This window comes from Moschus berezovskii, chromosome 6 (assembly GCF_049115385.1).
Source record: "Moschus berezovskii isolate FMDL1 chromosome 6, NW_MosBer_1.0, whole genome shotgun sequence".
In the NCBI taxonomy this organism is placed as follows: Eukaryota; Metazoa; Chordata; class Mammalia; order Artiodactyla; family Moschidae; genus Moschus; species Moschus berezovskii.
This window is the reverse complement of record NC_142465.1, coordinates 65,537,057-65,551,760: the sequence shown is the minus strand read 5'-3', so window position 1 is coordinate 65,551,760 and position 14,704 is coordinate 65,537,057. Positions and strand designations below refer to the sequence as shown.

At 38.4% G+C, this 14,704-nt stretch overlaps 1 protein-coding gene across 2 annotated transcripts in view; it reads right to left on the bottom strand.

The window, feature by feature from the left end:
- The window catches only part of CFAP54 (cilia and flagella associated protein 54), a 321,117-nt gene that overhangs the window by 40,261 nt on the left and 266,152 nt on the right, over positions 1–14,704 (bottom strand). The window lies entirely within an intron of this gene.

The following is a 14,704-nucleotide window of genomic DNA, read 5'->3' as shown; positions in this document are numbered from 1 at the left end:
AGTACCTTATTTGGCTCAGCAGTGAGTGATATTTACATAGTCAAAATCTAAACATTGACTACAGTTTAAGAATTGGGATAGGACTCAGTTAGGAGAATGTGCAGAGAAGAGTGTGTAAGGCTGATCACTTGAGAAATCATCACCTGAGCACGTAATTTAGTTAAATGGGACAAAGAAAAACAACCAAACAAAAACAGTTGAAAGAGTTTCAAGCAATCACATCTGAGGAGAGAGATTCAGGGAGAAGGAGAGCTAGACATAGAATTGTTCTTTTTCACTCATTAAAAATATTTGACTTTTCAAACTTTGGAAAATTTGACGAAACGTTTCTGAAAAAAAAATGGAATGAATCCCAGAGAGATTAGCTCAAGATCTCACAGTGCTTTGTGGTGCGTGCCCTCAGTCTGTTTGCCAACCTTGCCTCCCAGGCTAGCACATGAAATCTCTGAGGACAGGAGTGATATCCTGCACTTTTTTAGTAGTGCTTACAGCATCTGATACATTTTTTTTTTCTTTTAACTTTTTATTTTATATTGGAGTATAGCTGAAGAACAATGGTGTGATAGTTTCAGGTGCAGAGCAAGCAACTCAGGCATATACCTGGTACACGTTAATATCTTTATATTTCTGAAATTTCCATTAATCTGCTAAGAACTAATCAAATTCCCCAAAGCATGTTAGTTGAAATTTTAAATAGAAGTCATGCTTTATATTTAACCCCTGATTATGAAAATGACACTCTCCCTCCTAAAACTGATACTTGTCAATGGTTTTGCAACACAATTTAAAGACTTCTTTAACTGAACTTAATGGAAGCCTGGCATAGATAATTGGATTCGAAGTATAAAAGCCTGAAATCAAAATTAACTTGAATAAAATAGGGTGTTAATTAAATAATAAAGCACTAAACTCACAGAGTTGTTGTAAGCCTGAGCTCTGGAGCCAGGGTGCCTGGGTTTGCCTCCACCACTTACTGGTTGTGTGATCTTGGGAAAATTATTAAAACATTATGCCTCTGTGTTCTCATTTGTAAAGCAGAAGATATGGTAATCTTCATCCAATGGATCAATGTGAGGATTGAGTCAATGTGAATTGCTTTAAGCAGTATTTAGAGCATTATTATTGTCATTTGTAGCCCTATGATCATCCCTGGCTCCTTAACCTGACCTGGAGACTTTCCATAGTCTCTTATATCTGCTGCTAATCCCAAACCAGTTTCCCATCTGATCCCCCAGCCTGTTCTCATCTAATCTGCTTAGTTTTCAGTTGAGAACAATGCTTAGTTCTATTCCCAACTTGTCTTTATCCTCAGGGATAAGTTATATCACCTTGCATACCCAGGACTAGATTCTTCAGGAGGTAATACAGCCATGAAAAATTTTCCAATGCTTCTTTATTCACTTCTGAAAAGATTTTTTCAATGGAAAAAAAGTGATGTGATTTTTTACAAACACTGAGGGATACTATATTTAAAATTGTCTTGTGTGTACCTCATGATCAACTGAGATTTATCTCAGGGATGCAAGATGACTCAGTATCTGCAAATCAATCAATGTGATGCATCACATTAACAAATTGAAGAATAAAACTTACATGATTATCTCAATAGATGCGCAAAAAGTTTTTAACAATTTCAACATCCATTTATGATGAAAAAAATTTCAACAGCATGAGTATAAAAGAGAACATACCTCAACAATATAATAAAGGCCATATATGACAAACTTACAACTAACATCATGCTTTTCCTCTAAGTTCAGGAATAAGACAAGAATGCCCACTATGCCCACTTTTATTTTATATAGTGTTTGAAGTCCTAGGTACAGCAATCAGACAAGAAAAGAGATAAATGGTAACCAAATTTTAGACAAAGAAGTAAAACTGTCACTGTCTGAAGATGACATGATAGTATATACAGAAATCCTAAAGACACCACAAGAAAAACGATTAGAATATAAATGAAGTTCGATGAAGTTTCAGAATACAAAATTAATATACAGAAACATGTTGCATCTCTATACACTACCAATGAACTATCAGAAGGAGCAAAGAATCCCATTTACAATTTCATCAAAAAGAATAAAATACCTAGGAATAGATCTAACCAAGGAGGTAAAAGAAAGACCTGTACTCAGAAAACTATAAGACATCGATAAAAAGCAAATGAAAACAACAGAAACAAATGGAGAGATAAACTGTGTTCATGAACTGGAAGAATTAAAACTGTTAAAATGACCATATTACCCAAGACAACCTACAGATTCAATGTAATCTCTATTGAAATACCAATGGAATTTTTCACAGAACTAGGACAAATGGGGAAACAATGGAAACAGTGAGAGATTTTATTTTGGGGGGGCTCCAAAATCACTGCAGATGGTGACTGCAGCCATGAAATTAAAAGACACTTGCCCCTTGGAAGAAAAGCTATGACCAACCTAGACAGCATATTAAAAAGCAGAGACATAACTTTACCAACAAAGGTCTGTCTAGTCAAAGCTATGGTTTTTCCAGTAGTCATGTATGGATGTGAGAGCTGGACTAAAAGAAAACCGTGTGCTGAAGAACTGATGCTTTTGAACTGTGGTGTTGGAAAATAGTCTTGAGAGCCCCTTGGACTGCAAGGAGATCCAACCAGTCAATCCTAAAGGAAATCAGTCCTGAATATTCTCATGTATGGATGTGAGAGCTGGACTAAAAGAAAACCGTGTGCTGAAGAATTGATGCTTTTGAACTGTGGTGTTGGAAAATAGTCTTGAGAGTCCCTTGGACTGCAAAGAGATCCAACCAGTCAATCCTAAAGGAAAGCAGTCCTGAATATTCATTGGAAGAACTGATGCTGAAGCTGAAACTCCAATATTCTGGCCACCTGATGCGAAAAACTGACTCATTGGAAAAGACCCTGATGCTAGGAAAGATTGAAGCCAGGAGGAGAGGGGGATGACAGAGGATGAGATGGTTGGATAGCATCACCAACACAATGGACATGAGTTTGAGTAGCCTTTGGGAGTTGATGATGCACAGGGAAGCCTGGTGTGCTGCAGTCCATGGGATTGCAAAGAGTTGGACACAATTGAGCAACTGAACTGAACTGAATGTTGATAAATAAGAACAAAGGGGGAGATATCATGCTCCCTGATTTCAAATCCTACTACAAAGCTGTATCAGTCAAAACAGAATGGTCCTGGCACAAAAACAGACACATAGATCAATGGAACAGAATAGAGAGCCCAGAAATAAACCCACACGTATATGGTTAATTAATCTACAACAGAAGGCAAGTATATACAATGGGAAAAAGACTACTTCTTCAATAAATGGTGTTCAGAAAGCTGGACAACTACACGCAAAAGAATTAAACTGGACTACCCTCACACTATATATACAAATAAACTGAAACTCAAGTGGATTAAAGACTTAAATGTAAGACCTGAAACCATAAAACTTCTAGAAGAAAATATAGGTAACATGCTCTTTGATATTGGCCTTAGCAATATTTTTTTGAATCTGGCAAATTATATATCTGGTAAGACATTAGTATTCAAACTATACAAAGAACTCAGGCAATTCAACCTCAAAAAAATCAACAAATTAGCAACCTGGTTAAAAACTGGACATCTGAGAGCATCTCAGACATTTTTTCAAAGACACACTGATGGTCAACAGGCATGGGGAAAACCGCTCAGCATCAAAAATTGTTAGGGAAATGCAAGTCAAAACCACAGAGAGATATCACCTCACACCTAAAAGGGCAGCTATTAGAAAAAAGACAACAAATAACAAGTGTTGATGAGGATGTGGAGAAAAGGGAACTCTGAAGCACTGCTGGTAGAAATGTAAACTGGTACAGCCACTATAGGAAAAGAAAATTTTGATTAAAGATAGATCTACCTTAGGATACAACAATCCCACCTCTGCAAGAAACACTAATTCAAAATTATATATGTGCCAATGAAAATTATATATTTCTCAGCCATAAAAATACTGAGATCTTGCCATTTGGGACAACACGGATAGACCTAGAGGGTATTATGCTAAGTGAAATAAGTCAGATGGAAAAAGACAAATACGACAAGATTTCATTTATATGTGGAATCTAAAAAACATGATGAAACATAACAAAAAAGAAACAGATTCAAAGATACAGAGAATAAACTTTTGGTCATCAGAGGGGAGAGGGGTTGGGGGATGAGTGAAATAGTTAAGGGAGATAAACAGCTACAAACTTTCAGTTACAGAATAAATAAGTCACAGGAATATAATATACAACATAGGAAATACAGTCAATCATATTGTAACAGCTTTGTATGGTGACAGATGGTAACTAGACTTTTCATGGTGGTTATTTTGTGATGTATAAAAATATGAAATCATTATGTTGAAACTAATATAATATTAGAAATCAATTTGACTTCACTTTTTTTAAAAATTGTCTTAACCTTGCAGCCCAGGAACAGTGAAAGAAGAATCTACTTTCCACTTCCATTAGATCAAGCTGATTTGTAATTTCCTCATCTTGATATCTTAATCACCCAACAAAATGCTTAGCACACAGTATGCACTCAATAAATGCTCTATTAATCAGTTAGTAAGCAGTTAGTTATACACATTTTATATAGAAATATTTAAGATGAAAAGACCGAGGTATGCATTCTTATTTTTTGTCACTAATGAGTTGTGACATTGGTTATTTTACCCTTATGGAACTTTGTTTCTCATCTGTAAAATGAGAATGTCACTTAGGTATTCTAGTTTCCTTTCAGTTCTGACATTTGACTTGGGTGGGACCAAAAGAAATCAGAGGTTACCAGTGGAACCCACTATATGAATTGGCAATAGAATACTTCCTGGAGAGTCATCATTAGAGTATAAGTGCATTGGTAGCACCAGTCTAGACCAGTGTTTCTCAAACTTGAAAGTGCATACATTTTAGAATGTGAAAGTAAAATGCACACTCTGATTCAGTGAGTCTAAAGTGAGATTCAAGATTCTGCATTTCTAATGAGCTTCCAAGGGTGCTGGTGGTGTTGGTTCCTGACCACATTCTGCAAGGGCCAGGGACTATCAGATGCCAGTTCCTGCCTTACTTATCCAGCTTTTGTCTTCCCCAGTTCCCAGAAGCTGGAGGTAATCTTGGGCCCCATATGCAGGACTGACTCTAGTTAATCACTAAGGCAACAAGTCCCAGAATCTAGAAGACCTCAGGGGAGGTCCTGGGCATCTGCATGATCTTAGTTATAGCACTCCTAACATCCAAGTTAGTAACACTGAGCTTCTGCTTTTATTAAGACTTGTTAGTTTTCCCAGGAATCCTAACCCATCCTTTACTATCCAGCTAGGCCTCAGCTTGTCTTGAATGCATAGCCTGTTTGTTTGGAACGCTGAAACAGAGTCCTGCTCTTCTTAGGGGTATAAAAACCTCCAGAAAAGAGCACTAGCTTCATATTTCTTGTTCCCAGACTTGTTGGGCTTCTGAATAAACTTATCTCCAAGAACTATTTTAGCTCTGTACAAATCTGTGTTTTCACTTGCCAGATGGAGTCTGGCAAGCTTTGCCTGATCAGACTTCTTTAACTTGATCATGCTTGTCCGCCGACCATTTCAGTGGCCTCTGAAGAACATGCCTTGGGCTGTGCAGCTGCCTTCAACACAATAGCTCCAGCAGTCGTTTGCATCCCTCCAACTTAGGTCTCACAGGCCAAAAGGAAGGGCCAGCTGCTGAAGCTTTATTGCACCTCCCCTGCCCTGCTTGCTCTGGGTTGCATTCCTTGAGCCTGATCAAGTTATAAACATAACTCCAGTCTCATTCTGAACCTCAAATAGGCTGGCTTGTGAACTAAAGCCTTCTACTGGTTACCCTGGATGCTAAAAATAGCAAGAATATGAGGTGCTTTAAAGCTAAAGGCCCTAAAGTGTAATTTTGAGACAAAGTTGGACTATCAAACCTTTGGTCATGGTTATATCTCCTTAAGGCTAAGCTGTAGTCTTCTGTCTAAATCAGCCAGTCTTCACAACGCTTTTTAATGCCAGTGTCTGGGAGGTTCATTAGAATGATAGACTCTGGCAGTCTCTTCAGTAATTGTCTTTAGAACACACTGAAATGGTTCAAAAGATGCTTTGCTTGTAAAGAAGTTTCAATGAATAACATGTGTAGTTCTATTATATTCTGCTGCTGCTATTGCTGCTAAGTCGCTTCAGTTGTGTCCGACTCTGTGCGACCCCATAGACGGAAGCCCACCAGGCTCCCCCGTCCCTGGGATTCTCCAGGCAAGAACACTGGAGTGGGTTGCCATTTCCTTCTCCAATGCATGAAAATGAAAAGTGAAAGTGAAGTCGCTCAGTCGTGTCCAACACTTAGCGACCCCATGGACTGCAGCCCACCAGGCTCCTCCATCCATGGGATTTTCCAGGCAAGAGTACTGGGGTGGGTATTATATTCTACTAAAGGTAATTCTGTTAAACAGGATAGTATAATTTATAACCCTTATACTTAAGAAGTTAAAGTTTTCCAAGTTATCAATTTAAAGTATCATGGCATGGAAATATTTGGCCCTCTGAATTATCAAAAATTTTATCTCCAAATCCTCAGTCCCCAGACTTCTACTTTTATGTCACTGGCACCTTAGTTCCTACTGGCATTTCTGATTCAGTATAGTAAATAAACTGAAGTGGATTGAGTAGGTGAATTAAATTATGGTAACTTACACTGTTATTCAAATATCCTTTGAGTCCCTGGAAACCGTCAAGCCCTTAGTCAGATATTAATTTTCATTACCACCCTGCCTAGAGTCTGGAAGTACCTGCAACCAGGATTGTCATCTGAGGATTCAATATAACACCATGCCTAGGAGTGCAGACTTAGAGACAGATTCTCCAATTCTGACTCCTTGCCAACTAGTCTTCCACCATCCTGTGTCTCAGTTTCCTCTTCTGTAAAATGCAGCTAATAACAATTCTCAGCCTTTTGGATCCAGGGTTTCTGCATCCATGGATCTAACAACTTGCGAATCAAAAATATTTTTAAAAATTCAGGAAGTTTCAAAATCCAAAATGTGAATTTGCCATGTTCCGGCAACTATCTACGTAACATTTACATCATATTAGGTTTTATAAGTAATGGGGAGATGATTTAAAGTATACAGAAGGATGTGCAGAGTGTATGTGCAAGTGCTATGCCATTTTATGGGGCTTCCCAGGTGTTAGTAGTGGTAAAGAACCTGCTAGCCAATGCAGGAGACATAAGAAGTGTGGGTTCGATCCCTGGGTTGAGAAGATCTCCTGGAAAAGGGCATGGCAACCCACTCCAGTATTCTTGGCTGCAGAATCCCAGGGACAGAGGAGCCTGGTGGGGTACAGTCCATAGAGTTGCAAAGAGTCAGACTCAACTGAAGCTACTTAGCACACATGCCTGCCATTTTATATAAGGGACTGGGCATCTTGGATTTTGGTGGATATCTGAGGGGTTTCTGAACCAATCCCCTGTGGATACTGAGGGACAACTGTACCTATCCCACAGAGTTGTTGTGAAGTTAATGAAGTAGAATACCTGTATCATCTCGTGGGGTTTCATGAGCTTCACCCAGTTTTTCCAACATTAAACTCTACACTGAAGGTCTAAGATAATGAATAGATGAATGCTCACATACAATATTTAAATCATCAAACAAATTTCAGCAGTATCTCTTGAAAAAATAGACTCAGGTTTGAGAACATCTAGCTCTCCTAAATCAGCATTTCCTAATTGGTAGCTGAAATTTATGGCAGCCACTGCATCTTTTATCATGACCCAATACACACATACTTATTGTCAAAGGTGGAAAAAAAGTCCCTGAACTAAGGTAGGAAAACTGTGTGTTCTGTGTCTTTGCTTGTGGCTTATGAAAATTACTCAAGCAACCTGTTTAAATTAGAATTTGTTAGTTTGTGCTCCACTTCTAATCTCTGTCTGACACCGGTTCATGGGTCCATGCTAACTGTCAGACATGATTGTTGATGCATGAAACCTTGTTATTCTAATTATCAGCCACAGATGCAGTCTTAGCATTAACTCCCCCAGATCATCCTGCCCTAGACTGATAGGGATGTGATATTTCTATGGCCTTGTGAAATGAACTTTATGCTTTGTTCCTCATTTTTAAAAACTAACTGTTGGGGTAAACAATCTGTTTCTCAACCATGTCATCCTTCTGTTTTCAAACCCTTTCTGAATGGATATCCTCTTTTATCACTCTGTTGGTTCTCTTGTCAGCCAGTAAACAAATTCTTCAGAATGCTGAACGTCAATCTAGAAATGCTCTTTTTAACAGAATCTATGCTGAAACTGAACTGAACTGATCCTGAAACAAATGTTTCAGAAAACACTTCCACTTACTGTATCTGGTGCATTCGACATTGCCTTCTTTATATATAATTTCTTTAAAAAAAAATACAACTCGTGACCCACTATATTGACTCCATGACCCATGAGGATTCTTGGAATGGTGATTTGAAAACTACTGCGCTAAATTCCCCCAAAAGAGACCACAGATTTTTTTATTTTAAAATGCATATGGAATATCTGGCAAGGATTGAACATGGAAAGGGTGGGAAGGCGAGTACTTTCAAAATATGAGAAACAGCTTTAAATGTTTCTGGGAAGTGAGGTGTTAAAGTTTCTCTTTTTTGTATGGGTAGGAGGGAATATATAACAGACCTGGAGTTAGCCCTAGGTTGCCAGCCTAGAGAAGCAGAATGGAGGGGCTGTTGGGAGAAGCTGTGCTTGAGAGTAAAGAAAGGGTGGGCTCTGGAGGTTTTACCATCTGACACAGGTCACATGAGTCAAGGAGCAGCAGAAGCTACCAGAGGCACCGCTAGAGGGGACAGCACTCAAGAGCTGGGAAGTGCAGAAGCAGTCCATTTCAGGAGAGGAGGCAAAAAAAGATAAAAAGTGATGAACAGGGCAAAAATATACGGGAAATGTTTCATGGGAAAGAGCCCGAGGCCCTTCTTAGAGACAGCAGAAATCAAAGGAATGCTATACTGGAAGGTTCCTCTGCAAAAGGTGATAGTGACCAATTGTCCCATTTTTCAAAGCTTGACCCCTCTTCAAAACTCTCCCAGAATTGGAATCACTGTTCCATCTCCAAAGAGTTCAGGCACTGATACTGAACTGCTCCCAAATACTTGCCCGCCTCTCCTCCTGCTCCCCAGCTAGCCCTATTGCAAACATCTATACACATGTAAGACCATAGACATGGATAAAGATACAGAATTAAAGATAATAAACATTAAAATGAGTTATGCTTGTGACACATATTTTTAAACAGCATTCAGAGAGGAATGAAGTTTTTTCTCCTGTTTGCTATATACTTCAGTTTTGCTGGCTACTCAGATTTTACTCTCTTTTCTGTACAACACTGGCACCTGAAGTATCTCTAGGGAAATATTGCTGGTACACTTTAAAAGGTGTTTTAAAAATGATGCTTACCAAGTGTATTACATGTGTATTTGAAGTTATTAAACTTTAAAATAGTTTAATAATGTTAAAATTACATAATAATAAATAACAACTACTATTTAGGTTCAGTTCAATTCAGTTCAGTCACTCAGTCATGTCCGACTCTTTGCGACCCCATGAATCGCAGCACGTCAGGCCTCCCTGTCCATCACCAACTCCCGGAGTCCACCCAAACTCATGTTCACAGAGTCAGTGATGCCATCCAGCCATCTCATCCTCTGCTGTCCCCTTCTCCTCCTGCCCTCAATCCCTCCCAACATCAGGGTCTTTTCCAGTGAGTCAAGTCTTTGCATGAGGTGGCCAGAGTATTGGAGTTTCAGCCTCAGCATCACTCCTTCCAATGAATATTCAGGACTGATCTGCTTTAGGATGGACTGGTTGGATCTCCTTGCAGTCCAAGGGATTCTCAAGAGTCTTCTCCAACACCACAGTTCAAAAGCATCAGTTCTTCAGCGATCAGCTTTCTTCACAGTCCAATTCTCACATCCATACATGGCCACGGGAAAAACCATAGCCTTGACTCGACGGACCTTTGTTGGCAAAGTAATGTCTCTGCTTTTGAATATGCTATCTAGGTTGGTCATAACTTTCCTTCCAAAGAGTAAGCGTCTTTTAATTTCATGGCTGCAATCACCATCTGCAGTGATTTTTGAGCCCCCCAAAATAAAATCTGACACTGTTTCCACTGTTTCCCCATCTATTTGCCATGAAGTGATTGGACCAGATGCCATGATCTTAGTTTTCTGAATGTTGAGCTTTAAACCAACCTTTTCACTCTCCTCTTTCACTTTCATTAAGAGGCTTTTTAGTTCCTCTTCACTTTCTGCCATAAGGATGGTTTCATCTGCATATCTGAGGTTATTGCTATTTCTCCCGGCAATCTTGATTCCAGCTTGTGCTTCTTCCAGCCCAGTGTTCCTCATGATGTACTCTCTATATAAGTTAGGTTGCTGCTGCTGCTAATTCGTTTCGGTCGTGTCCAACTCTGTGCGACTCCATAGATGGCAGCCCACCAGGCTCCCCCATCCCTGGGATTCTCCAGGCAAGAACACTGGAGTGGGTTGCCATTTCCTTCTCCATAAGTTAGGTTCAGTTCAGTTCACGTTTACACAATTAGGGCTTTCCTGGTAGCTCAGACAGTAAAGAACTTGCCTGCCAATGCAGGAGATATAAGAGACACAGGCTCGATCCCTGGGTCAGGAAGATCCCCTGGAGAAGGGAATGGCAACCCACTCCAGTATTCTCGCTGGGAGAATTCCATGGACAGAGGAGCCTGGTGGTATACAGTCAATGGGATCGCAAAGAGCTAGACACAACTGAGTGACTAACAGGTTTACACAATTATCTTTGGGGTACTCATGATACAGAAAACTTAACTCATCTACCAAAGGTCACAAAACTACTGCATATAATAACAGAACTGGGATTCAAAACAGGAGTTTGATCTGCTCCATTCTGAGGGCTCTAGAACCTGTGTTCTTAACCACTATACTAACAAAAGCAAAATAAATAAAAAGAAGACCATTCCTAGTAAAACTGTGCAAAGACAGCCTCCAAAGTGGTTCATCAAAGAAGTCAGAATGTTTTTTAAAGCAACAGAAATTTGACTCTTAAGAGCAACACTGGAAATGAGTAACTAACATTTTCAATGTACTAAAAGAGAATAATTTCCAAGCCTGAATTCTCTACTCCCTAAAAATTTATTTCTTAGATAATGTAAAACAATGACATTTGTCAGGCAAACAAAAATTGAGAATGTCTGCCTCCAGAAGATGCTCACAAAAAGAAACTTCAAAATATATACTTTTTAAAAAAAAAATCACTTTTTTTTATAAGTGATCCTAAATGGAAAGTCTAAAATTCAAGAAGGAATAGAAAGCAAAGCAAATGTTGAATATATAGAAAATTCTAAAGGAAAATAACTCTTGTATAAAATAAAAATAATATTATCTTGGTTACTAAAATGAAAATGTACAATAATATAAGTCTTTACAGGAATAAAGACATTATTCATTGACTTTAAAATTGATAAGTATGTATGTTGTCCTGAGGGGTAACCACCAAAAGCACAGCAAAAGCGTGCATAATTTCAAAATTCAGAGAGTAAAAATGAATGAGAAAAATAATCAATTCCCAAATGAGAGAAAGACAGAAAACTGAGAGAAGTAAAAGTTTAAAATAATATGGTAGATTTCAAAACAAATACAGTAGCATTTATATTAACTGTGACTGGATTAACTTTGCTAGACAAAATACAATGTTGTCAGACTGCATTTTAAGATATCCAAGCATATATTTTTATTTAAAAATACAACTAAAACACAAGGACACAAAAGGATTGAAAGCAAAAGGCTGGAAAAAGAAATATTGTAAAAATAATAACCATGAGAAAGTCATTTTGAACTAGTAATATCAGACAAGGCAGGCTTTATGAGGGAAAAAGCATTCTTATGAAAAGGTCAGAAGTCACTTCAAAATGACAAAATACTGAAGTCACCAAGAAGTCACAACGCTTGTCAATCTGATTGTACCTAAGAACAAAGCCTCCGATTACATAAAGCAAAATCTGACAGAACTACAAGAAAAAACCAAAACAACAACAATCTCAGTGACAGAATTAAATGGTAAAATCTTTTGAACACATAGGTTTGAATTGTACAGGTCCTACTTTATGAGAATTTTTTTCAATAAATATGTGCTATTATACTATTATACACAATCCGTGGTTGGCTGAATCCACAAATGTGGATGTGGAAAGCCAACTGTAAAGTTACACTTAGATTTTTCATCTGTGTGGAAGGCCAGCACCCTGACTCCTATGTTGTTCAAGGGTCAACAGTTCTTGATTTAAAAAAACAAGAAGCCAAACAAAAATAGAAAAGTCAGTAAGGATACAGAGTACCTGAATAAGACTACACAAACTAACCTATTGCACATATATCAACACTGCCTCAACAATTGAGGAGAGCACATTCTTTTTAAAAGCAATGGAATATTTACACAATAAACAATTCCTGGTGAGAAAGCAAGTTTCAACAAATGTCAATCATATAGAATATTTTTTATTAACACAGAACAAAATAATCTAGGAATAGATAACAAAAGATAACTAGAAAAGCTTCATATAGTTTGTAATTTCAGAAACATGTTGATGTGACTTGTAAGTCAAAGAAGAAATCATATTGGAAGCTTAAAAAGTTATTTTTTACTGAACGATGATGACAATACTATAATAAAAACTTGTAGGATGAAGCCAAAGCAAAATTAAGAGAGAAACTGATAGCTTTAAATGCATTGATTAAGAAAGAAAGGACTAAATATTGAGCTGAACATCTATCTCAAGAAGTCAGTTAGGAAAAGAAAACACACATTTACAAAAAAAGTAGAAGAAATATATAGGATTAATGAAATAAAATTAATTAATGAGAAATCTCTGGTGACAATAACCAAGAAAAAATGCACAGATAAGCAATATAAAGTGTCAAAAGGGGCACTTCAGATACAAATACACTGACTGGTTATAAAGATGAGCATGTGTGCTTAGTTGCTCAGTCGTGTCTGACTCTTTGCAACTCCATGGACTGTAGCCCACCAGACTCCCCTGTCCATGGGATTCTCCAGGCACAAATACTGGAGTGGGTAGCCATTGCCTTATCCAAAAAGATGAGAGAAATTTTAAATAAAATGGAAAAATTCCTAGAAAAAGCAACTTTAGACAAAACTGACTCAAGAAGAAATAGAAAACCCCAATGTTCTGTCACAGGGGTGACAGTTAAAATACTTAAAACTTGTTTTGACACATGCATTTACCATTAGAACAGATATTAGCCCAACCAGAACTGATACCAGCTCTGGAAACCAGCATGTTGTTAGTACTATTGCTTAAAGACTGCCTCTAACTATGGAGAATTATATCACTAGTCTTATATTGTTTCACAACAAAAACATAAATGCTTTACTTTGATAAACTCTTAGCAAGTATCCGAGAAAAAGGGTTACTCCAAACTTAAAACCCTGGACTGTGTGGATCACAACAAACTGTGGAAAATTCTTAAAGAAATGGGCATACCAGACCACCTTACCAGCCTTCTGAGAAATCTGTAAGCAGGTCAAGAAACAACAGTTTGAGTCGGACATGGAACAACAGATTGGTTACAAACTGGGAAAGGAATACATCAAAGCTGTTTATTGTCACCCTGCTTATTTAACTTATAACCAGAGTACATCATGAGAAATGCCTGGCTGGATGAAGTACAAGCTGGAATCAAGATTGCTAGGAGAAATATCAATAACCTCAGATATGCAGATGACATCACCTTTATGGCAGAAAGCGAAGAACTAAAGAGCCTCTTGATAAAAGTGAAAGAAGAGAGTGAAAAAGTTGGTTTAAAACTCAACATTCAAAAAACTAAGATCATGGCATCCGGCTCCATCACTTCATGGCAAATAGATGGGGAAACAATGGAAACAGTGACAGACTTTATCTTGGGGGGCTCCAAAATCAGATGGTGATTGCAGCCATGAAATTAAAAGACGCTTGCTCCTTGGAAGAAAAGCTATGACCCACATAGACAGCATATTAAAAAGCAGAGACATTACTTTGCCAACAAAGGTCCATCTAGTCAAAACTATGGTTTTTCCAGTAGTCATGTATGGATGTAAGAGTTTGGCTATAAAGAAACCTGAGCACCGAAGAACTGACACTTTTGAACTATGGTGTTGGAGAAGACTCTTGAGAGTCCTTTGGACAGCAAGGAGATCCAACCAGTCAATCCTGAAGAAAGTCAGTCCTGAATATTCACTGTAAGGACTGATGCTGCAGCTGAAATTCCAATACTTTGACCACCTGAAGCGAAGAAATCACTCATTGGAAAAGACTCTGATGCTGGGAAAGATTGAAGGCAGGAGGAGACGGGGACAACAGAGGATTAGATGGATGGACGGCATCACCAACTCAATGGACATGAGTTTAAGCAAGCTCTGGGAGTTGGCGATGGACAGGGAAGCCTGGTATGCTGCAGTCCATGGGGTAGCAAAGAGTCGGACACAGCTGAACGACTGAACTGAACCAAGTTCAGTGGTAAAGAATTCGCCTACCACGCAGAAGATGCAAGTGTCTCCAGTTTGATCCCTGGGTCAGGAAGATCCCCTGGAGAAGGAAATGGCAACCCACTCCAGTATTCTTGCCTGGAGAATGCCCATAAACAG